Source organism: Polistes dominula, unplaced genomic scaffold (assembly GCF_049000335.1).
Source record: "Polistes dominula isolate Pdom_NZ unplaced genomic scaffold, Pdom_raw_medaka contig_73, whole genome shotgun sequence".
NCBI lineage: Eukaryota > Metazoa > Arthropoda > Insecta > Hymenoptera > Vespidae > Polistes > Polistes dominula.
The window spans coordinates 2,224,246-2,248,555 of record NW_028300951.1 but is presented as its reverse complement, the minus strand read 5'-3'; the positions used below and the strand labels follow the sequence as shown (position 1 = coordinate 2,248,555).

Genomic DNA, 24,310 nt, shown 5'->3' with positions numbered 1-24,310 from the left:
AGCGGCCGATCTTTCTCGGCAATGTCAAAAGTCGCCCGAAGAAAAACGTGCGAGAATGATGGGAAGGAAAGGGGAAGGGGAAGAGAAGAGAAGGGGTTCATATTTCGGTACTATGGGGGTTTCAATTTTTTTCTTTTTTTTTTGTCGTCTTTTTTGATCTTTTACACTTGAGTAGCCAAAGGCAAACGGAAGTGGTCGATCTTCAAGAGTAATAATAATTGCTTCAAGTGTGTGTATGTGTGTGTATGTGTATATGTATGTGTGTGGTACCCTTTCTTTACACCCCTTTTCGTATTAAATTTAGGGATCCTCCTCTACGTGTATATTCACATATTTTGTATTATATGTATGTGTGTGTGTATGTGTACGACAACTACTACCACCATCATCATCATCACTAATTCACATATGTTGAATTATATGTATGTGTGTGTATTTGTATGACAACCACCATTACCATTATCATCATCATCATTAATTCATTTATGTTGTGTTATGTATGGGTGTGACAACCACCACTACTATTATTATCATCAGTACCATGACTAGTGTGATTTTTTTGAGTTGGAACAAGTGAATGGATGGGAAAAAGGATGGGTAGGAATTGAGTGTTCAGGCATGTGCGCAGAATTTCGGGAACCTTCGTAAAAAAAAAAAATCAACAAAAAAATAAGAACACAATTTTTTTTAACGTCCGTAATTCCAGTCACACGTATAACACATACACACGTACGTACCTATACACACGTGAATGTTTCAAAGTTGAAACTACAATCTCTGACAAATCCCATTGACTAAATTTTGGGAACCTTGGGGAAAAAATGAAAAAGAAAAATAAGACAACATTTTGTTAACGTTTTTAATGCAAATCACACGCATAACACATATACATACGTTTATACATAACACGTATACATACGTGTGTGTTTACAAGTTGAAATTACACTCTCTGACAAACTTCATTGATAAAATTTTGGAAACTTTCGTTGAAAAAAAAAAAATAAGACCAATTTTTTTAACCTCCATTAATGCAAATCACACACATACACATGCACGTATACATACTTGTGTGTTTAAAAGTTGAAACTACAATCTCTGACAAATCCCATTGATTATTCATGTTTTTTCTCCCTCACTCTTGTTTTTTTATATTTTTTTATTTTTTTTTTGTTTTGACAAATATGGACGATAAGGAAAAATTTTTAAAACACCATAGAAAATAAAATAAAAAAATGAGTACATGTGAGTGTACCTTATTTTTCATCTTCGTTATATACAATTTGGAACATTAGTCAAAAACATTTGGATTCAACAAGGTTCAAACGAAAGGTCAAATTTTTATCTTTCTCGTTCCGGTTTCGTTTCATAAAACCCTCTCACCCTACTCGACCCTTTCTACATAGTCCCTTAACGACATTTAGTTGTCGTTAACTTACTACCACCCGTTTGTAACCCATCACAAATCTCATCCAGTAATCATAATTCTTTATTGCTTTTTTTTACTTTTTATTTTATGTAGTGTCTGAATTATGTCACTTCCGTTGAAAAGATAATACTATGGGAATTGGATGAATGTGTGTATGTTGGCAGTTAATTAAACAAATGTTTGAACTCCTTTATGGTTTATATAATATGGTTTCCTTATTTTTATGTACAATTGGTTTAAATTTTAAGTTTATTTCTTGAAAAGGATGTTGATTGAAAAATGAGGTTGATTTTTTTATTCTACGATTTGAATTTATAATTAGTATTTAATTTTATATATATATATATATATATATATATATATATATATATTATTAAAATTAGTATTATATTTAATATTAAAAATCCTATGTGTTAAAATACATTCTTCTATTTAATTTATTATTATTTTTTTTTATTCTATTTAATTTATTCTTGAATTCTAATGTAATTTTTGAAAAGTATACTAATCCAAAAATGGGATTGATTTACTTAACCACATTCGAATTTATGAACAATTTTTATATTCTTCGTTATAATTAGGTTCATATTCAAAATCCCACATACACACACATCCCCTATTCTTATAATTATACTTTACAATAGTAATTTACCATTGAAACTTATCGGATAGACATTTAAACCAAAAATCTGGGGTAAGAAGGAGGGTGACAAAGATTAGGTCACAGGGTAACTTTTCTTACCGTTTGAAAAAAAAAAAAAGAAAAAAAAAATAATCCGTATCCATTTATCGAAGAAATAGGATCTTTTTCATAGTTTAGTGAAAGATATTTCTTTCGTGAATAAAGATAGAAACGAGAATAAGTCTGATGATGGTAGGAGGGAGAGAGAGAGAGGGAGGGAGGGAGTAGTAGATTTCAGACACATATGGCGTGTCTTCTAAAAGTCTAACACAGAAAATACAAAATATTTCTATCATTCACTATGACGGGGTTTGTAGGAGGAGGAGGAGGTAAGCAAGAAAAGGAAAAGCTTTGTAGATGTCGGATATAACCGACACACACACAATGGATCTTCAACGTCGAGGAGTTGTTCAATAGTGTTAGGAATGGTGTGATGGTTTATACTGATCGTTATAGTGATGGTTGTGATGGTGATGGTGGTGGTTCCTTGCCAGTTTCCTGGCGATATATTATCTTCAAGCAAAACATGGTACAAGGCAAAGTGGTACCGCTTAGGGTAACCTTCCTGATCAAGGATAGTTGACTATACCACTGGACGCGTACCATTATCCACTTAGTATACGTTTCTACGAGTTCTTTGTATTATTTATTTATATATGTATGCATCCACACACATACACACACACACATACACCTACATATACGTTCCATACGTGTATACTTGTATACACGACGTCTACTCATTTTCTATGGGGTGAAGGGAAGAGGCTTTTCTTTAGTTAGATTTACGATTTCTCGTGCACGTGTGTTTCACAAAGGAATATCAGAGTTCCTAGCCTCTCTCCAAGATGAAAAAAAAAAAAAAAAGAAAACGAGCTCCAGAAGAACAGGGGGGTTGGGTTTGGTTGGAGGGGGGGGGGTAGAGCCAGTGTGGAAGAAACCTAACCAGTCGTATATACTCGAGATGTGCAACCGAGTGCGAGAAAAGGGATTCTCATTTTCTTTCTCACTCACTCACTTTGAATTTTTCTTTTTTTTTTTTTTTTTTCACCAATTGGCCAGAATACGTGGGAAGGAAGGTTTTGATATAAAAAGGAAGAAAAACCTCTCTTTTGGGAGGTGGGAGAGGAGGTTCTTTCGCGTCAACCAATATTGTACCTTGGTACATAAGAAAAATTGTTACCTAAATGGATATAAAAAGAAGGAGAAGGTGTGGGAGGGAGGGAGGAGGGGAGGGATTAGGTGATGGGATTCATGGTTCAATCTGTGTTGTTGTCCTTCTCTATCTTCCTTTTTTTTTTCCTATTTTGCTTATTTTCCTTTCATCCGTTTATGATGCAATCTCAGATTTCGTTGACACGAGCTAACCCCTAAGTATAATTCGAGTCTCTCTTAAGTACCATCGAAATCATCTTTGAATGATCCCTTTTTTTGAGAAATATATCTTTTTTATTTTCTATTGATAATAATAATAATAATAATAATAATAATAATAATAGTAATAATACTTTTGTCGATTCGACATGTCAATGAATTCATCAATGGATGAATGATTTTTTTGTAAATAGGTGTGTAAAACAATCTTATCATTTTTATGTATGATATATTATTGATGATACAAACGATTGTATTTTATTCCATGTGTTTTTTCGATTGAGTCTTATGGGGGGTTCAAGTTGAAAATTAATTTTAAATGATTTTATGGAAGGGGGAGGAATATAAATGTTTGTGTATTTTTGTCATTCAAATTGATGATTAGGTTTGTAATAATTACAATTAGATTTACTAATAAATTATAGTAGTTATATATTTAATTTAATATAATGTATTTAATATAATATTTATTAAAATTATAAAATGAATTTATAATTTAATAATATTTATATTATATATATATATTTCTAAGTTTTATATTTTCATTATTTATAATTTATTATATTTATATTTTTTTATTTATATATTATTTTAATTTATAAATAATATAGTATTTTATATTTATTATATATATTTAAGTTATATAAATTAATATATAATATTTTATATTTTTATTATTTATAATTTATTATATTTATATTTTTTTTTATTTATATATTATCTTATATATAATATTATATTTATTATATATTTAAGTTATATATATATATATATATATATATATATATATATATATATATATATATATATATATGAACTTATACAATAAATATAAAATATAAAATAATATTTAATATAAATTAATATTTCCTTTAAATATAAATTTTATTTTATATTTTAATATAAAATATAAAATATTATTTTAATAAACATTTATATATATATATATATTTAACTTATATAAAATAAATAAATATATATATATTGTTTGCCAATGTGTGCTAATAATTATTACAATGTAATTCTAATAAACATATATATATATATATATATATCTGATTTGGTATAAATTAAGTTAATAATTAAATTGATCTAATAAATAAATATTATTAACTAATAAAATCATATTTTCATATAGATCGTTCTAATATTATTGCACCGAACGAAATTTTTCAAAGTACACCTGGTGAAAAAGGTATAAGGTTGTTGTATTGTACTGAAATAATGTTTGATCTTCGATTTGACTAAACACGCGTCTATTATCATAATCAATAAACCTAAAGAAGCAACAACAACACTATAGAACCCACCATAGAACTTACCATAAAACCCACCTGGACATCAAATTTCATTCATTCCTTCTTTACGATTATATTTTTATTCTCATAAGTGAGAGAATCTCCTCTTTTTTTATTATCATCATCGTCATAGTCATCGTCATCATCATTCGAGGGTTTCTTTTCCTTTCATTATACGAATACTTATTATTATTATTATTATTATTATTCTTACCTATCATGATTGTGTGTCTGTGTGTGTGTGTGTGTGTGTGATCCCTTTTCAGAATGTGATCCGATCCGTGGATAAGTCCGTAACTTCGCTTTTCCAAACTTTAAACGGCGTCAAATAATACAATAATTGTCCCTTTGAAGAGTCGAAAAGGTACATTTTTAAGAAATTTGTCTCCCTATATTATTGTTCCTCTCTTTCTCTCTCTCTCTCTCTCTCTCTCACTCACTCACTTTCTATCTCTTTCTCTCTTTTTGAGAAGACGTTTCTTAGTAAGCCTTAAAGACAGCTTGCGTTGCACTTCGAATCCTTGTACCCTTTACAATGGCGTAGAAATCAAATCTCATATTATTGTTATTAATAATATTTTACAAAATATAATAAAAATATTTAAATAAATAAATTTATAGAAATATATTGACAATATTAATAAATATTATTTATCAAACTATTACTAATTACTTAATATTTTGTTCATTGTTATTATTTATTCGTATATTTATTAATTAAACATTTTTATTTTTAATTATTTCGTCAATTTGTAATGTTCCAAATATTTTAATTTATTTTATTTTAATTTATTATATATATATAAATAAATTTTAAATTAATTAATATTTATTAGGTATTATATATATATATATATATAATACGATATATTACTATAATAGTATATAACACTATATATAATTACTGTAAATACTATAATTACTATAATTATATTAATATATAATTACTATATTAATATTTAATACTGTATATTATTATATATTATATTTTATATATAATATAGAACTATTTTTAATATATATAAATATAAATATATTAATATTATTAATATAATAATTAATTATTATAATAATATTTTAATATTTCTAAAAATATTAGGAATATTTTTTTAGAAATATTTATTTCGATTATTATTATTAATTATTTTTAAATTAATTTTCAAACATTTAAATTTAATTAATTTAGTATAGAAAAAAAAATCTATCTCTAAAAAATCTAATTACAAATACTTTTATTAATCTTTTAAAATCCTAAAATTGTTATACAATGTACTCAAAGTATTCTGAATTGATTTTTGTAAAGTTTGCGTCCTCTTTTTTTTTTTTTTTGTTTTTAATTTTTTTTTTTTTGTCAAATAGATGCGTGTAATATGATAAAAGTAAAATGTATGTTAAATTTGAAAGATGTTAGGAAGTCTTACGCCATTGTCGCGAAGAAAATAAGTATACAATAGAAATCCGGCGGGCTTGGGCAGTCGTCGTCTCTTTTGTAAGGAATAACTCGGAATAACTTGAAAATCACTCCATAATGTTGGGTTGTCTACTAAAGGGAAACGTCTTTTAAAAATCTTATGGGTATCCTGAGAATCTTAAAAAGGTGAACGTTAAATGTGTATTCGTCTGACTGACTGGAAATGAGAGAAGGACGAAGGATAAATGAAACGTATGTCCACGAATTATTCTCGTTTCTATACGAATTCAAACATAATTTAGATTATTCCAAAAAAAAAAAAAAAAGATATAAATATCGTGCTGTATATGAAATTCAAATAATTAACTTGATAAAATTAACAAAATTTATGAATAAAAAAAAATGATTATAAAAAAAAAAATAGAAAAAAAGTAAAATGAAAGTGCATTTTATTAAAATGTAAATGTAATATAAAATAAATACATTTATTATTATATTTTTTTTTTACAGTCTAAATAATGAACATAAATAATACAGTTATGAATAATAATCATTTATGGATGATATTAAAAAATAAAATTAAAAAAAAAAAAAAAACAAAAGTGCATTTTAATTATGTTAATGAATTATATGAATAAATAAATAAATTTAATATTATATTATTTTTACAGTCCAAATAATGAACATAAATAATACTGTTATGAATAATAATCATTTATGGATGATAATAAAAAATAAAATAAAATAATTCAAGTGCATTTAAACCATATGAATGAATTATATAAATGAATACATTTCGCATAATATTTTTTACAATTCAAATAATGAACATAAATAATACAGTTATGAATAATGATCATTTATTGATGATAATAATAAAAAAAAATAATAAACCACCCTAATAAAAAAAAAAAAGAAAAACGAAAGAAGAGGTATATGAATAGGGATGAAGAAAAAAAGAAAAAGAAAAAGATGGATCAATTTTGAGTTGATGGGGAATTGAAATGGAAAGCTTGTTGAACCGTTTTAGGAGGGTATCAAATATTTGACAATATTTTCAAAAAGTTTCGAAAACGTAACCCAATACTCTGCCACTTTGGATGGAAGATTAGAGGGTGTCCCATGATCTCACATATATATATATACAGAAAGAGAAAGATAGATAGAAAAAAAAAAAAGAAGAAGAAGAAGAAGGAAAAATTCTTTTATGTGGCATATAAAATCTTAAAAGTTAAGACTCTCTCTTTCTTTCTTACTTTCTCTATCTTTCTCTCTTTCTCTCTTTCTCATTTTTTCTTTTTCTTTATATGGTCTACCTAAAAACCTAATCTTATAGGTTTTACCTACCCTACCTAAGGGGTCTCTTCTACCTATACTACACGTGCGTTATTCTATCATGCGGCGTGCTGTATCATATTGCGACAATTTCGAATACTTAAGTTTTGATCCGCGAAGATCCACAGGCTGATAATCTAAATGGAAAAAGTTGGTATTGAATCCCATAGAGAAATATAATGTGAAAAGGCTTCTTTTTTTTTTTTTTCAAGCATTATGTGCTACCAAACATAATGATGTTTAATGGTAAGTAATCTGATCTTTCCACCCCCCTTTAGAAAGAAGTATTTTTTTCGATCCCTCAAACGTAATCGTTCTTATTAGAAGATCTATCTTATCCCTTCTTCTTTTTTTCTTTTCTTATTATCTTCTTCTTCTTCTATTAATTTTTTTTTTTAAATCTTTTATACCTTTCTACCCCTATAACCCTATTTCATTCTTTTTGGTTTTCATTTTTGTAGCACGAGAATTTTATTTGTGTATATAAATATATAAATTGAATTTATATTATTACTATATCAAATATAATATATATAATAATAATAATAATAATAATAATAATAATAATAATAATAATAAAATACAAAATAATACAATAATATACAATATGATATACAATAAAATACACAAATAATATAATAATATAATAAAATATAAAATATAAAATAATATATAAAATAAATAAAATATAAAATATAAAATAAAATAATATGTTGTAATTAAATAATTATTCTAATTAATATAATAAAATATAAAATATAAAATAATATATAAAATAAATAAAATATAAAATATAAAATATAAAATATAAAATAAAATAATATGTTGTAATTAAATAATTATTCTAATTAATACAATAATAATAACATATAAAATTATATACAATATTATATATTAATTAAAATAAATTAGAAAAAAATTAGAATAAATTATTTAATTTATATAATATATTATATTAATATATAATTTAAATAAAAATATATATTAAAATTAATATGTATATATATATATATATGTATTTTTTTAAATATTATATTACTAATATTATAATATTATAATTTAATATATATATTTTATTTTATTATATATATATATATATATATATATATATATATATATATATATATATATGAATTCTTATGTGTAAAAATTTTGAATATCTTTGATCATTTTTGTAATCTTTGTAAATTTAATATAAATAATGAATATTAAATATGAAATAATAAATATTATCTTATAATAAACTAATCGAAATTATTTGACGTATTGTGTTTATGGTTTTCACGTATACGTGATTATGATTTTTTTTTTTTTTTATAGTGTTTGATTTTTTTTTGTTTTAATTGTTTTTGTAAGTGAAAAAAAATATGGGAAGGACATATGGCCCTTTTTTTTACGAACGCCATCTATGAATTAGCAAGGGAAGTTCGTAGGTTAAGAGGGTTGAAGGGTCTTGTGATAGATGGTGCAAGGAACTTTTTAGCAAAGTAGCGGGAATTTTTTGTTCTTATGGGAAAATTTAATTTAAATTAAAAAAAAAATTAATTCTCTTAAAATTGTAGATGTATTTTACCATAATTTTGCAATAATTCGAATTGGGGTTGTATTATTACTGTAATATTATTTATTTTATAAGAATAACAATATTTATCATATTTTTAATATATTTAGTATTAATAATAATTTGTATCCAATAATTTTTCAGACCATTTTTTTTGTCTAATTTTATTATTTATTAATTTATTATTTATCTTATCATTAAATATATTAATATTTCGTATTAAAATATTCTTATAACAAAAATGAGAGGGTGGGTTTGTAGTAAAAAGTGGCTGTTTGTAAGAATTAACAATCAATAAATCGAAAAAATATACAAATTCACACAATATTTATTTATTTATTTATTTAATTTTAGAAAAAAAAAGAGACATTATAAAATCGTAACTTTCATATAAACACAAAACATAATAATTGGATCATGCTGTCCAATTTAATTAATAATACAGTCAAGATGAAAACCAAAAATTTGAACACAATTTTTTTTCTTTTTTTCTTTTTTTTTTTTTTGAATAGATATACGTGCGAATATAAAACTAATGATTATTTAAAACAATCTATATGACAAACTAAACGTAAAAATAATACATATTATTACATTTATACGATGTTACATAATTTTCATAAATTTCAATAAATTTTTTCAAACATATAAATCAATACGCACACGACAATTCAAATAATGTGTTACAAAAACGTAATATCAATTAAAATAATTGATAATCAGCTATGTATCACAAACATCGCTTGAGGTTTCATTTAAAAAAATAAAAAATATAATTAGAAGACTATAAACTTATGGTATTCTAATCGTTACAATCCTATAATCCTAAAAATGATTAATTATAGTATAATTATTATCACAGTTTTTTTTTATCAATGATTATATTACAATCCTAATATTGCATTTATTGGAAGACACTTATATGAGTTTTCTAGATCATATTTTGAGATCAGATTTTTCATCTTCTTCTTTTATCAATGATCATAATAAAATCTAATATTGCATGTATTGGAAGACACAAACATGAGTATTGTAGATAATATCTTGAGATCAAATTTTCTTCTTGTGAATTTGTCCTGTTATCCCAAACTAAACACCCTAAAGATGCTATTTTGTTGATTTTGGGCCCAAATATTATTTTTGCAGAGGGTAACTTGCAAGCTTCACCCTCGAATAATCCCCTTTATCTGGGGACTGGGATAAGATCAGATTTTAATATAAAAAAACTATCCTTATGCTTCATCTTTCTTTTTTGTATCCTTCGATATAACAGAATTATTAATTCTTATCTTTGTTATCACAGTTGATTTTTCTAACTTATATAATTATATTCTATACTATATATAATAACTATAGTGATTTTATAATCAGAATTATCACAGATGTTGATACTAACAAATACAATTGATCTCTGCACTTGGTGGCCTATATTTTTTTGAACAACTAAGTTCAATCTTAATAATAACTTAATAGAAAAAAAATAAAAAAATAAACAAATAAAAATAAAAATAAAAATGCAAAATCCTATCACATAATTTGTTATCTAAAATAATTAACTAATTTAATGAACGTAGTATCACAGTTTAAATGCAAACAAGTAATGTACCTATGTGTGACAATTATCTAATATTATTTAACTTTAATTTTAATTTATATCCTAAAATATCTACGATACGATAAGATAATTATTTTAATTATAATTCTAATTCTAATTTTAAATAATAAAAATTTAAATGTTACATATTAATCACGTTGATGCTTAATTGCAATTAAACTTCGAGTTAATAATTAAAGCTTTCAACCGGGAGTTAGAATTGATCGATTGGCATTCGTAATAACTATGAATGTTTTTCTTTTTTTTTGTTTTTAACGCGACAATCTTGAGAATTTCCGAACAACGTTGTTTAATTATTATAAATATATATGTATATAGTTATTTATATTAAAAAAGAATTGATCTTACTATTTGTTTTGTTACAAATTTTCCACGATGATGTTTAACTTCTTCTTCTTCTTCTTCTTCTTCTTCGTCGTCTTCTTTATCTTCTTCATCTTCGTTGTTGATTAATCTTCGATCACATCGATCATGTCGAATAATTGAAAATCCTTGAAAATGGATTTATCGGTCATGGCAAGTTCTCTTAACTCATTTTCTAAATTTTCGATGATAAACCGTTCAATTTCTTTAACCTCTTTCATTTTGTCCTCGTTGATGCAATTTTCTTGATCAATTTTACCATTGTTGATGATCCTATCACGTGTTGTCAATTTATCATAACACCTTACGAGTGCACTCGAAACTTTTTTCAATAATCTTTTGCTACATTGACTTGTTAATTCAATGATAGAATCATAATTTATTTTTAATTTATATTTGTTATTTGTTTCCATGTTGAAATTCTTGAATTAGCAACCTGATTGATGAAAAGATTGTACTGCAGTTTATTGAATTAGTTCTTCCTATTTTTCTTGATTTGTTCTTTTGCTTTTTGAAAGGTTCAAAACCTTTTTGGTTTTAAAACGAATCAGATTTCTTTTCAGAATCCAAGAATTGAAACCAATTTCGAAAATGGCTGATGTGTATGATTTTGTTTTTCTTTAAAATGTTTCAATTACGTATGCAACTTTGTTTATCTTTCTTTTTCTCTTACTTTTGAACGATGTTAATTTGCTGCACCAATTTTCAAGAGTGTTTGTTTGTTTATTTCTTTATAACTTTGTTAATTACGTATCTTTCCTGAATTTTGTTTTCTTTGCTTTCCAACGAACGGATTCATTGGGTTCACCAATTTTGGAATTGGGTGATGTGTATGGTTTTATTTTTCTTTGAAATATTTCAATTACGTATGCAACTTTGTTTATCTTTCTTTTTCTCTTGATGATAAGTTGCTGCACCAATGGTTTAACAATTTCGAAAATGGGTGATATGTATGATTTTGTTTATTTTTGAAAATATTTCAATTCCGTATGCAACTTTGTTTATCTATCTGCTTCTCTTACTTTATGGACGATGTTAATTTGCTGCACCAATTTAAATGGTATTTATATGTTTAATTCTTTATAATTTTGCAAATTACTTTAATCAGTTTTTGTTTGTTTCTATTTTTGATAGAATATTTCTCTCTCTCTTTCTCGTTTTATTATTTCGATCAGACGTATATTAAGAAATACAGTAGTACCTTTTGAGAGTGGGTGTGATTGAATGCGAGCTGGTATGAGGTCTTCTCGGCTTTTATAGTTGCAGCAAGGCAAAACAACGCATGCGCACAAACCAACCTCGCTTCGAGGGTGGAGTTCGACGGTTGTCTCTTTTCAACACGACGAGTTGTAGGACGGCCACGGAAGGGTCTCTCTTGTTGGAAGGGCGGGGTAGAGTGGGAGGTTTAAAGTAGCCACTGTGTGCAAGGTACTTTCTGCGCTTCTTTATTATTATTCTTACCTACGGGTAAATTGACAGACACTAAAAATGCGTTTCCCCCTCCTTCACCTCCCCACACAACCCACAACCCTATCTTATTCGTAATATTTTATACGAGTTCATTTATTTTACTGTTTTGTTTTAGTATTTTATTGCTCGTTATGTTTTTTCAGTTATAGTTAGTTGAAAATACCTTTTGTTATTAAACCTTTATATAAATATTAATATAATATAATATAATTAATATAATTATATAAAATATTATATATAATATTATTTTATTTGCATTTATGCAAATTGCATATGAATGCAACTTGCGAGCAACTTGTTTTTATGTTAAAAGATAAACAATTTCTTACTTTTAAATATTATAACTTTTTAAATTAAATTACTCAAATATTATTATTATTTATAACAAAATTCTATATATATGTATAACTCTTTTTATTTTTTTTTTTTTTTTAAAGAAAAAAATTATTACATCTTCAAAGGTCTCCGTTAGATCGAATTTGCATATATGAGTCATGAAAATTATCGAATCATTTCTTATACATAACAAATTAACTTTTCCTATATTACATTTTAATGTAATAAAAAAAAAGGATAATATATAATAAAAAAAAAAGAAAGAGAGAGAGAGACCGACAAGAAATTACAAACACGTTTGAAAGTAACCATATGCATATACGGATGAACACGTTAGTAAATTGTATGTGTATGTGAGAGAACTCGTATGCATATGTGTATGTGTGTACGATTACGAGCTACCTGGACGGACGACTTGGAAGCGCCACGCGTGCGTTAAAGGCGTCCACGCGGGAAGAGTGGAGGGGGGAGTAGCAAAAAGGTAGAAAAGGGTGGGGTTGGGTAGAACACGCGCAACGCAGCAGCCGAGAATACGGGGGGTGGGGGAAGGCAGTAAAATTGTGAGAGAAGAAGATCACGCGAGGTGGGGGTATGGAGAGAACGAAAAAGAGCGCATGTGCGTTGTGTGCGAGTAAGAGAGAGAGGGAGAGAGAGAGAGAGAGAGAGAAATAACGCAGGGCGCACGAGCAACGCACGATTTGAGCGCACGTCCGTCCACGAGCTAGAAAGAGAAGGGAGTAAAAGAAGCGGCACCGGCGTGGCGGTGGTAGTAGTGGTGGTTGTGGTGGTGGTAGGAAAAAGTTAGTTGGTGGGAGGAAGACGGTGCCTAGGTCCAGACGTGTGCGCAGCACGAGTTGCGCACGGTAGCTGGCGGCGCATGCGTGGCGCGCGCTCAACGCATGGCGAAAGTAACCGAGCACGTGGTGAGCTCGTGCTGCTGTTGGAGAAAGACCTCCACCGAGATATTGCCAGAGGAAAAAGGACAACACTAGGGTTGGAGAAGAGGAAGAGAGGGACGCCTTTTGTCCCTCGTTTTTGCCCGGTTAGCCTTAACGAGTACGAGAGAAAGAGATGGTAAGAGTGTGAGTGTGAGTGTGAGAAAGAGAAAGAAAAAGAAGAGTGGGGGGTGGGGATAAAGAAGGATGCTAAAGAGAGTAGTAAAAGCGTTGATTCGACCGAGTCCTGCAGTGAGTCAGTGAACAAGTTGAGGAAGAGAGAAAAAAAAGGAAGGAAGGAAGGGAAAGGGCAGAACAGGGTAGGGAACTGAAGGGTGAGGGACGTATAGAAGGATAACCTGTTGCACGGAAGGTCATAATGTCGCGGCTTGAACCCTCGTAGATTAAGAATAAACAGCAGGTGGTAATGGTAGTAATAGTAGTAGTAGTAGTAATGGTGGTAGATGGTAGATGATGATCATTGGTAATCAGAGTAAGTCATTAAGCGTCGTGTGGTTTATTTCGAAATGAAATTGCGCATTGAAGCGACCAGAAAGAAGTGGGTAGGGGGGAGACATTTCCTTCATGGAGAGCAAAGTATCTTGTCCGGGGTTATTTCAATGATCATCGCGTGCCCACCGTACGAGTTGATCAAGCCGGAAATGAGTATCCGTTTTATATAATCACTATTTTCAAATGGAATATGCATTTGTCTACTTTATATAATTGACCGATATATTTAAATTCATATGGTTTTCTAAGACATGGGAGAAATTTATATCAATGTATATAAATGGTTTTGATTGGGTTTTCTCAATGAGTTAGCTGTGATTTATATTTTTAATATTTTTTTTTGTAATTTTGTTAATACTTATATATGGAAGGGGTTAAGGTTTTCTAAAACAATGTATATATAGTATTATGATTATATTATAATTATATTACTATATTATAATATATATTATAGTGATATTATAGTAATAATAATTAATATATAATCAATATATTATGTAACTATAATTATATATAATATATTAAAAATTTTTAATACTTAATTTTAATTTATATATAATATATAGATATATATATGAATTTTTTGGTAAACCCATATATGATCTAGAATTATAGATATTACAAAAATAGATGTATATATATATATATACATATAGGATTTAAATTTATGTATATAGGTTGTTTCGATTACGTTAGCACGGGGTAATTTTCGCGTGTTATTTTGCGCCGCAGAAATAATAAGGATAATAAGCTTAACCGTATTCGAAATATTCACCCTGAAGTGGTGTCGGCGAAACAAGCAAGCAACCAACCAACTAACCAACCAACCAACCAACCAAATCAAGCATCGGATTACAAGGAGAAACCAGAAGCTATTACCTCGGAAGATCAGAATAAGTTATAAGGTGGGCAGATACGTGGATAATCCGGTCGTTGGAATCATGCCTTTCTACGATCGATCGATCATTAACGCCTCGTCGATCGTTCAGAAAGGGTTCTCTCTCTCTCTCTCTCTTTCTTTCTTATGAAGAATCTCGTCGCGCATTACTATAGTATGATGAAACTACCTTTATCGATCGTTCGAGGGAACGCCTTAAGCGTTAGCCAGTCACGATAATGGCAGTCTTTATCTGAAACATCGATAATACGTTTATATGCACACACAAAGGTTATATGGAAATCATTTCATGATACTACACACTACTATCAAACTGACTCGATTCAACCTTTTTATCAACGACATATCTACAAACAACGCGTCTCTTTCTTGTCATTACTTAAAATGTTATTCTCATAGTTTAAGTGTCAAGAAATTATATACTATACAAGGAATACACACACTTGGAAAATGATATTTTGATATTACTTCTAATTACGTTTTTTAATGATTATTAAATTAAAACTTAATACACACAACGTTTTTTATTTATTTTATTACTTATTTAATATCTTATCATGTGAAAAATATCGATAACATTATAATAATAAATAGGTCATTAATTTCAGGTAAATGTTAATTACAAATAATTGAATTGAACAATCTGATATTAGGAATAAAAATAAAAACACGTGGTTTGAAGATAAAAGGGTGGTGGTGGTGGTGGTGGTGGTCTTTTATTTATTTCATTACTTATTTAATATCTTATCATTTGAAAAATACCGATAACATAATAATAATAAATACGTCATTAATTTCAAGCAAATATTATAATTATATTATATAATAATTGAATTAAACAATTCGATAACGTAAATAAAAATTAAAGAAATAAAAACGTGGTGGGGTGATGTTAGGGGGTTTCTTCTTTTTCTCCCCCTGTTGGTCTTTCATTTTCTCTCTAAAATTTAGATTCCTGACCAACCGCAAAGTAAAGGCATCTGTTCGATTATTTCCGCATGTTGTAAAGAACACCATTTTCGTTCTTTTCTTTCTATCCGCGTTCCTTCATACATACATACATGCATACATATATAATACATTGTGAAGTACTGTAGCTGTTTACGACGAGGGTGAGAGTAAGTTTCGTAGTTAAGTTTTAGGCGTGTGGCAGTGGTGTGCCATGCCACGTTGTGCCGACTTTGTACGGCGTCTGTGCAATCGGACCCAGTGAATCGTTGTTGTATATCTCCGATGGCAGCTGGAAGTTTCGCGCGTGAGAACTCGGTTCCTTCGAGGTTCCCTGGTTCTCGTCTCGTTGCCACCTGTCCTCGATGCTGCTGCTGCTGCTGTTGCTTCTCTACGGCTACTACCACCACCACCACCACCACCACCATCACCATCATCATCATCATCATCGTTGTCGTTTTCAACTCGCGACTTGCCAACCCTCTTCTTCTTCTTCTTCTTCTTCTTTTTATTTTAATTTTTCTTATTTTTAGTTTTTATTCTTTACACTTTTCTCCGTTAACTTTCTTCCAACCCAAAATCCGCCCCCCCCCATTTATTGAATTTTTTTTCTTTTTCTGTGAGCGTATTAAGTATTTTTTAATTAATTTTAATTTGTTTTTATTTCTTAGTTCATATCTCTGCTAATTTTCTTTGATCAAACCCACATTGATTTACGCATATCGATTGGACAAATAATAACACATGAATATGCTAATAACCCATATAAATGTATATTTTATAACATTGTAGAAATCATGATAAAATAATATGCTACAGCATTGAAATTTTCTTGAACAATTTTTTTTACGTCCATGTATGTAAATTTCACCTGTCAGGTGTATTTTTACACATAACCCACATATCTAATATTTCAATGATAAAATCAAGTAAAATACTTTCTTCTTATCGACATGATTGAAATATTAATTTTCTTATTTTCTTGTTTTTTTTTTTTTTTTTTTTAATATTATCATAATTGTTTATATAAAAGAAAATGATTTAATTTGAACAAGAAACAATTTGCGTTTATTTCGATCATCCCTTGATCGTTTGAATGACCTCGAAAGTTTGTAAAGAATGTTATGGGAAATGAGAGGGGTTATTTATCTGAAGGTATTCCGTAAACGGGCGCACCCCTCTGGTGATTCAACCATAGATATTTTTCTCTCTCATATTTTTTTTTTCTTCCCCAACCCCATTCCGTTGAATTCAACAGGTCCACCCTCGGCTTTGACGAAAGGAACGAACGGGAACCCTGAACGTGCATGAAGCGTGGTGGTCGTGTGCGAGAAACGTGTACGGGGTCTCTTTATAGTTCTCTTATTCGTTGCCCCCTTAACCCCCTATCTTTTTTCTCCCATTTTTTTTTTTTTATATTTTCTGTTAGAGTTGTAGTAATTTATTTGTTGCAATTTGCAAAATGTACGAGTATATATTTATGTTATATTTAATGAGAATGGGAGAAGAAAAATTGTCATTTGTAACAGTTGAGTTGAAATATCACATACACCATGTGATGATATGTAAGATAATTTTATTATTAGTTGTCATACTAATTTTTATATATTTTATTTTATATTTTTAGATATATATTTTCTTGGATAATCAAATATAATTAGTTTTTTTTTTATTTTATTATTAATTGTCATATTAATTTTTATATATTTTATTGTTAGATGTGTTCTTTGATAATTAAATGTAATTAATATTTTTTTTTTTATTATTATTAGGTGTCATATCAATTTTTATATGTATATATTTTATTTTTTAGATATATATTTTCTTTGATAATCAAATATAATTAGTTTTTTTATTTTATTTTATTTTATATTATATTGTCATATTTATTTTTATTTATATATTTTATTTTTTAGATGTATAATTTTTTTATTTTACTATTAGTTGTCATATTAATTTTATTTTTTAGATATATGTTGTTTGATAATCAAATATAATTATTTTAATTAACTCATGCAATTTTTATTATCTATTTATTTAGAAAAAAAATTATATAAACTTATATTATTCAACTTGATATTATTTAATGGTCACAATTTATTTCAATATATTCGTATGATTAGTATAAACATATATATATATATATATATATAGTCTACTATTATCAATATATTATACATATTAACAAAGATTGATATAAAAATGCAAATATATAAAATTTTAATGAACCAGAAAAAAGAAAGAAATCAACAACTAAACAAGCAACGAAAAATACTTTTTATTTACAAATGACTGTTTATGAATAACACGTACATGTACGTTCATATTTATGCTTAGCCTTGAGATGCTAATGATGAGAAGAGGTAATAAGTGGTTGTGAGGGGTAAGATGGAATAAAACGGAAAGAATGAAGATCACGAAACGCAAAAATTGCTTCTATCGACAACATTTTATTCGTCGTGTTGGCTGCAGGCTTCGTGCAGGTCTGTCAGAATGAAAGAGAGAGTTTACGTGTGACAGTTAGATGGACAAGTTAAAATTCTGTCCCTGTCTTCTTCGTACTCCTCATCATCATCATCATCATCATCATCATCATCATTATCATTATTATCATTATCATCATCATCGTCGTCGTCGTAGTCTAAGTCGTTTGATAGGACGAGCAATGTTTCCCTTTACCAAGGACCGGTATAACAAGCTCTCCCTTTTTCCTTTACTCTTCCCTCTCGCAACCCCCTTAATCCCTTCTAACCATCATACATATATGTACCGACATATAAATATAATTGTTTTTATTATACGACTTATATTTTAATATACGATATTTAATAATATGTAAAGTCAATGGCCCACACAGTTGGTTGAGTATTTTCAGTCTATCAGTTGACTAAAGTTAAGTAACTTAAGGGGGGCAGGGTTATTAAAATGGATGGGTGATCCATTAAAAGTAAAAAAAGAACTTGTGCGTGCTGTTGACTTCAAAGTGCCGATAAAATAATGCGATCGTTTGATAGTATTGAATAAACGTGAGATTATGTTAGTTGAAAAGTAACTCGGAACATGTAAACGGGAGAGTTTTTTTTATTATAAATATATAAAATATTGTTATTAGTTATTTAAATTATATTGTTATATAAATTATTAAATAACTAATTTTAATAATTTAAATAACTATAATAAATATATAATAAATATTTAAATAACTAATTCAAATATTTGTATTATTAAATATTAAAATATTGAAATATTAAAATATCTTATTGTTAAATAATAAAATATTTTCTTATTTAAATTATATAATTATAGAAATTATTATAAATATATAAATATATATAAAATATTTAAATAAATCAATGAGTAATATTTAATAAATTTCGAATTTAATACAATAATAATTTTGTTATCGATTAAAATATTAGAAATTGATTATTGTATTATATAACTATATTATTACATCATTTTATATGTTAAAACAAAATAGGAAATTTTTTAAAATAATTATTTTTTTACGTCTATTACAAATCATGTTAATCTATCACTATTGATGAATTTAAATTCATTCAAATCAATAAGAAGATGTAATATTAATAATATTTGCATAATCAACGAATCAATGATTTCGACATATATGATTAATTCAACGTATGGTCACATTATGTGTATGTGTGTGTGTGTGTATTAAAATTTAACAGGAGAAAGGTTGGTTTATCGATAAAATTGTAATGTACAAAAAAAAAATCATTTTTTTGTTGAACGATTTCTAAAGCGGTGAAACGTCACCACTGTCGATTATCAAATACATATATATATACATCAGTAAATATTTAAAAATGTTATCGTCCGATCGAATATATTCGTCGATTGAATGGGAATTTCAGCTGGCAAAAAAAACATGTAGTAGTAGGGGTTATCTCTCTCTCTCTCTCTCTCACTCTCACTCTCTCTCTCTCTCTTTCTCCTTCACTTCTTTCGATAGTCAGTCGAGTTAAGATGTCAACGAAATTTACGAATGTCTTGCCACCATCATCGTTGGCTATCGAACGAAATATCGTGAACGAAAATGATTTTAATTTAAAATTCACCACCACCGGATGCATCCAGTAAAATACACACACACACACAATGTAAACACACATAAATATAAACACACATGTACACACATGTTACATATTAACGTATACGTACTTTCACACATACCTACACATTTAATATACACATTATACATACTTGTACGTATATGTACATACACATACCCATATGTATACACAGGCTCATATATATTTATATATATATATATTTATATATATTTATATATATATATATATATATATATATATTTGTTGACATCTGTTCGATAATTTGGTTGGTTGCTGAGATACGAGTACTTACGAACTTTTCTCAAAGACCCGACCGCCAGCGTACCCGTGTGAAAGGGGCTTATCTGATTGCCGAAAAAGATATCGACGAAAAATTAGCTCATTTCCGAGCAGTTTAAGATATAAAAATATAAAAAAAAAAAAAAAAAAAAAATAAAGAAAAGAGAGTAGGAACGAGTTAACTTCTCGAAAGTCGAACCTTTTATCTACTGGAACGCGTCTCTGTTGTTAACCGATTTAAAAAATAAAAAAAAATAAAATCATTCGGACGACAGATGTTTATAAGTTTTTAGTAAATAACGATGCAAATTAATTATATTTTACGAATACGTCGATACCAATCTTATACATTCAATATATATATATATATATATATATATGTATATGTAATTTAAATAGAAAATGATATATTAAATATATAAATAATTATATATTTCAATAATTCTAATTAATAAGGTGTACAACACATTTACATTACATAGATACAAAATATTTAATTACAAGTGTCGACTAAATAACAAACGCATACACACACTTATACGTTTCTTTTACATCTCAACATTTATGTTCTATAATATATATATATATATATCAAACATGTATCTCTTTATATATAAAAATTCAGTGTCACATTATATGTTTTCAAATGAATTTCGCGAAACTACTTTTATTAATGAAATCTTTTTCATTTTTTTGTGATTTGTTTTAATTTAGTACATAGTTTAGAATTATAAGTATATTAAATCAACAATTTATGACAAAACGACAGTAACACGTGACCAAAGTATCCTATAATGATTCGATAAATAATTGATAAACATATTTTATTTCTTCCCCTCCTTAGATATAATTATTATACAATGAAGATATTAAAATGTTTGAATCCTTTTAAAACGTAAACTGTGTTAACCTGTTGTACTTGGTTATAAATAGATCGTTCAAGCGGAACGTACTATTAAATCGTTTCAACGATATTTCCCTCTTCACCTAAGACCATATCGGCTTATGAAAGAGTATGAGAGTAAAACAGAGAGAGAGAGAGAGAGAGAGAGAGAGAGAAAGAGAGAAATAGTCCCCAACGGGTGTTGCTGATGTTGCTGTTGCTGCTTCATAATTTCTGTCTCTCCCCCTTTCCTACCCCTCACTACTCGATAAAGATATCGACCCTCGACCGACACGATCGCAAATTGGATAATGGATAAAACCATATTCATCGTTCGCCGACTCTGTCCAACAAATTTTTTTTTACCCCTTCCCCCCTTTCTCTCTCTCTCTCTCTCTCTCTCTCTCTCTCTCTCTGTTCCTTGTGTCTTCCCCCAATTTCTTTATTTTTCTTATTTTTGATTTTTCATCTGGAATAATTAATTTGGTGTTATATTTCTTAGCATTGGTTCTAATCAAGAAGGTGTTTCAATTAATTAAGTATGAAGAAATTAAGATTGAAATTAATTGGCAATTCTCGTAAACGGTGACGTTCATAACGACGACAATTTTCAACACCCTGATCATTATATTTAATAACATTTAATAATAATTAAAGATGCTAATTAGATTAATTAAGAAACTCTTGTGAGTTGTATTCTTCAATTTTTAAAAAAGTCTAGTTTTTTTTTTTTTGGTATTATTTTTTCTATAAAATTTTTCCTAGCTTACAAGAACAATTCTAATTAATAATATTTATATATATTTAATTATTATATATTTGAATATAATAAATTTTTATAACATATATAATTATATAGTTGATTAATATTATAATATATTACTATATTATATATTTATTATATAGGTAATTATTATATGTTTAATTATTATATTTAAATTATTATATAGATCTTACGTACGTTGCTATAAAAAATACTATATTTTTCTTATATTTCTAAATTCCCCCCCCCCCAAAAAAAATATAGAATCTACATTTTTAGATATACCTTATCTAGAAAAATCTCTCGTGATAAGTGTATAAATATTTATTCATCCAATCTCTCTCTCTCTCTCTCTCTCTCTCTGTCTCTTTCACATACGTTTAGTACTTTCCATAGGCACTTGCCCCTTTTTTTTCTGCTTTCAGTGTCGGCTTTTCCTTAACGTTTTCTTTCTTTCACATACGCCCACCTCGGTATGCGATGAGGAGGACGATGACGACCACGTGTACTACACGCTTCTAGCACACGTGTACGTGTGCATGTATACGTGTATACATATATAAGATGTGTATGTGTACGTGTGCGTGTGCGTGGCACGGTCTTCTATCCACTCAGCAAAGAAGAAGTGAAGGCCCCCCCTCTCTTGAATCCTCATCTTCATTCTACTACCCCCTCCCTACCCCCATTCGTTATACCAGTGGGCCCCGTTGGGCCCTTACTCCTCCCCCCACTCTTCCCCCAACTCCGTGGAGTCTCGCTCGAGTCACACCTGCTCCTTTTTCCCACGAGATCGCTTTGCCCCCAGCCTCCTCTCTTTCTCTCTCCACGTGTGCGCAAGTTCGGTATTACTCGGTTCTCTACTTCGTCCTCGTCGTGAATCCTGAATCGTGAATCGTGAATCGTGAAACGTGAATCGTTCGGACACCATCGCCAGGGGCGTACACGATTGCTCCTCCTCGGTGGCGACTCGACCAACTTCTTCCTTCCTTCCTTCCTTCCTTTCCTTTCCCTTTTTTTGGGGTTTTTATTTTTGTTCTTGTCCTTTTTACACCGGTTCCTTGTCTTCTTCTTCTTCTTCTTCTTCTTTTACTTGTTCTTTTTCTTTTACTTTTTCTATTTATTCTTATAGGATTGCTTATTTTTCATTCGATCTTTATCAAACTTGTACGAATACAATTTATTATAATATTAGGATTATGTATTGGTTTTATTTTTATTTGTTTGTATATGTAATATTGTTAATCCTTTTCGAGTATATGATTTGATTCATTATAATATTAAGATTCACATGGGTGAATTGTCAACACATATTTAATATATTGGTGAAACAGCTAATATTTGGATATATTTATATATATGTTATATGTACTATAATACTAATATATACTAATATATATATATATATTAATATTATAATATGTATAAATATAATATATATCAAATATCAAATATATTAAATTTAATAATATATAATATATTATATTAAAATTTATTATTATTGTTATTTTAAAATATTTATTATATTAATATATAAATTATAATAAAATAAGAATAAATATAATATATTATTAAATTAAATTATATTATAATATAAATATAAATATACTAAAAAAATAAAAATAAAAAATAAAATATAATATAATTAAATTTAATAATAATATAAATAAATTTTTAATATGTAATATATAATATATATAATATATAATTAAATTTAATATATTATACTTAATATTATTAATTATATATTATTTATATTATTATATTTATATATATATATATATATATATATAACCATAAAAACCAAAAAATTGTGTACCATGTACCAAAACCATGTACACCAAAAAAATTATGCAAATCCTCTACATAATCCAATTTCGGTCTTTCACCTTAACACACAAACATATATACATATATTACACATATTAAACTAAAAAAATGGAATAAATAAGAGAAGAAGAAGAAGAAGAAGAAGAAGAAGAAATTGTATATTCATTAATATTATTATCATCATCATATTATACATGTATATTAATAATATTCGTAAGATGAAGATTAGTATTGACATAGGACTTTACATTGAAAAGAGATTTATTCAGATCCGTCCCTGATCAAAGTAGCTTCTT

The 24,310-nt window shown here is 27.6% G+C and overlaps 2 protein-coding genes across 8 annotated transcripts in view; one reads left to right on the top strand and one right to left on the bottom strand.

Moving 5' to 3' along the window:
• Window positions 1–24,310, bottom strand: part of LOC107063834 (uncharacterized) — a 192,653-nt gene that overhangs the window by 94,454 nt on the left and 73,889 nt on the right.
• LOC107063959 (tubulin monoglutamylase TTLL4) overlaps window positions 1–24,310 on the top strand; it is a 184,978-nt gene that overhangs the window by 91,220 nt on the left and 69,448 nt on the right. The window contains exon 1 of one of the 7 annotated variants that reach the window (XM_089172308.1): window positions 9,704–12,493. The exons of 4 other annotated variants lie outside the window; for them this stretch is intronic. The gene's annotated coding sequence lies outside the window, so the exon portion shown is untranslated. Of the gene's footprint in view, window positions 1–9,703; window positions 12,494–13,008; window positions 13,946–14,940; window positions 15,225–24,310 lie in introns of those variants that run through there. 2 more of the 7 variants (XM_015316160.2, XM_089172307.1) reach the window with 2 other exon arrangements.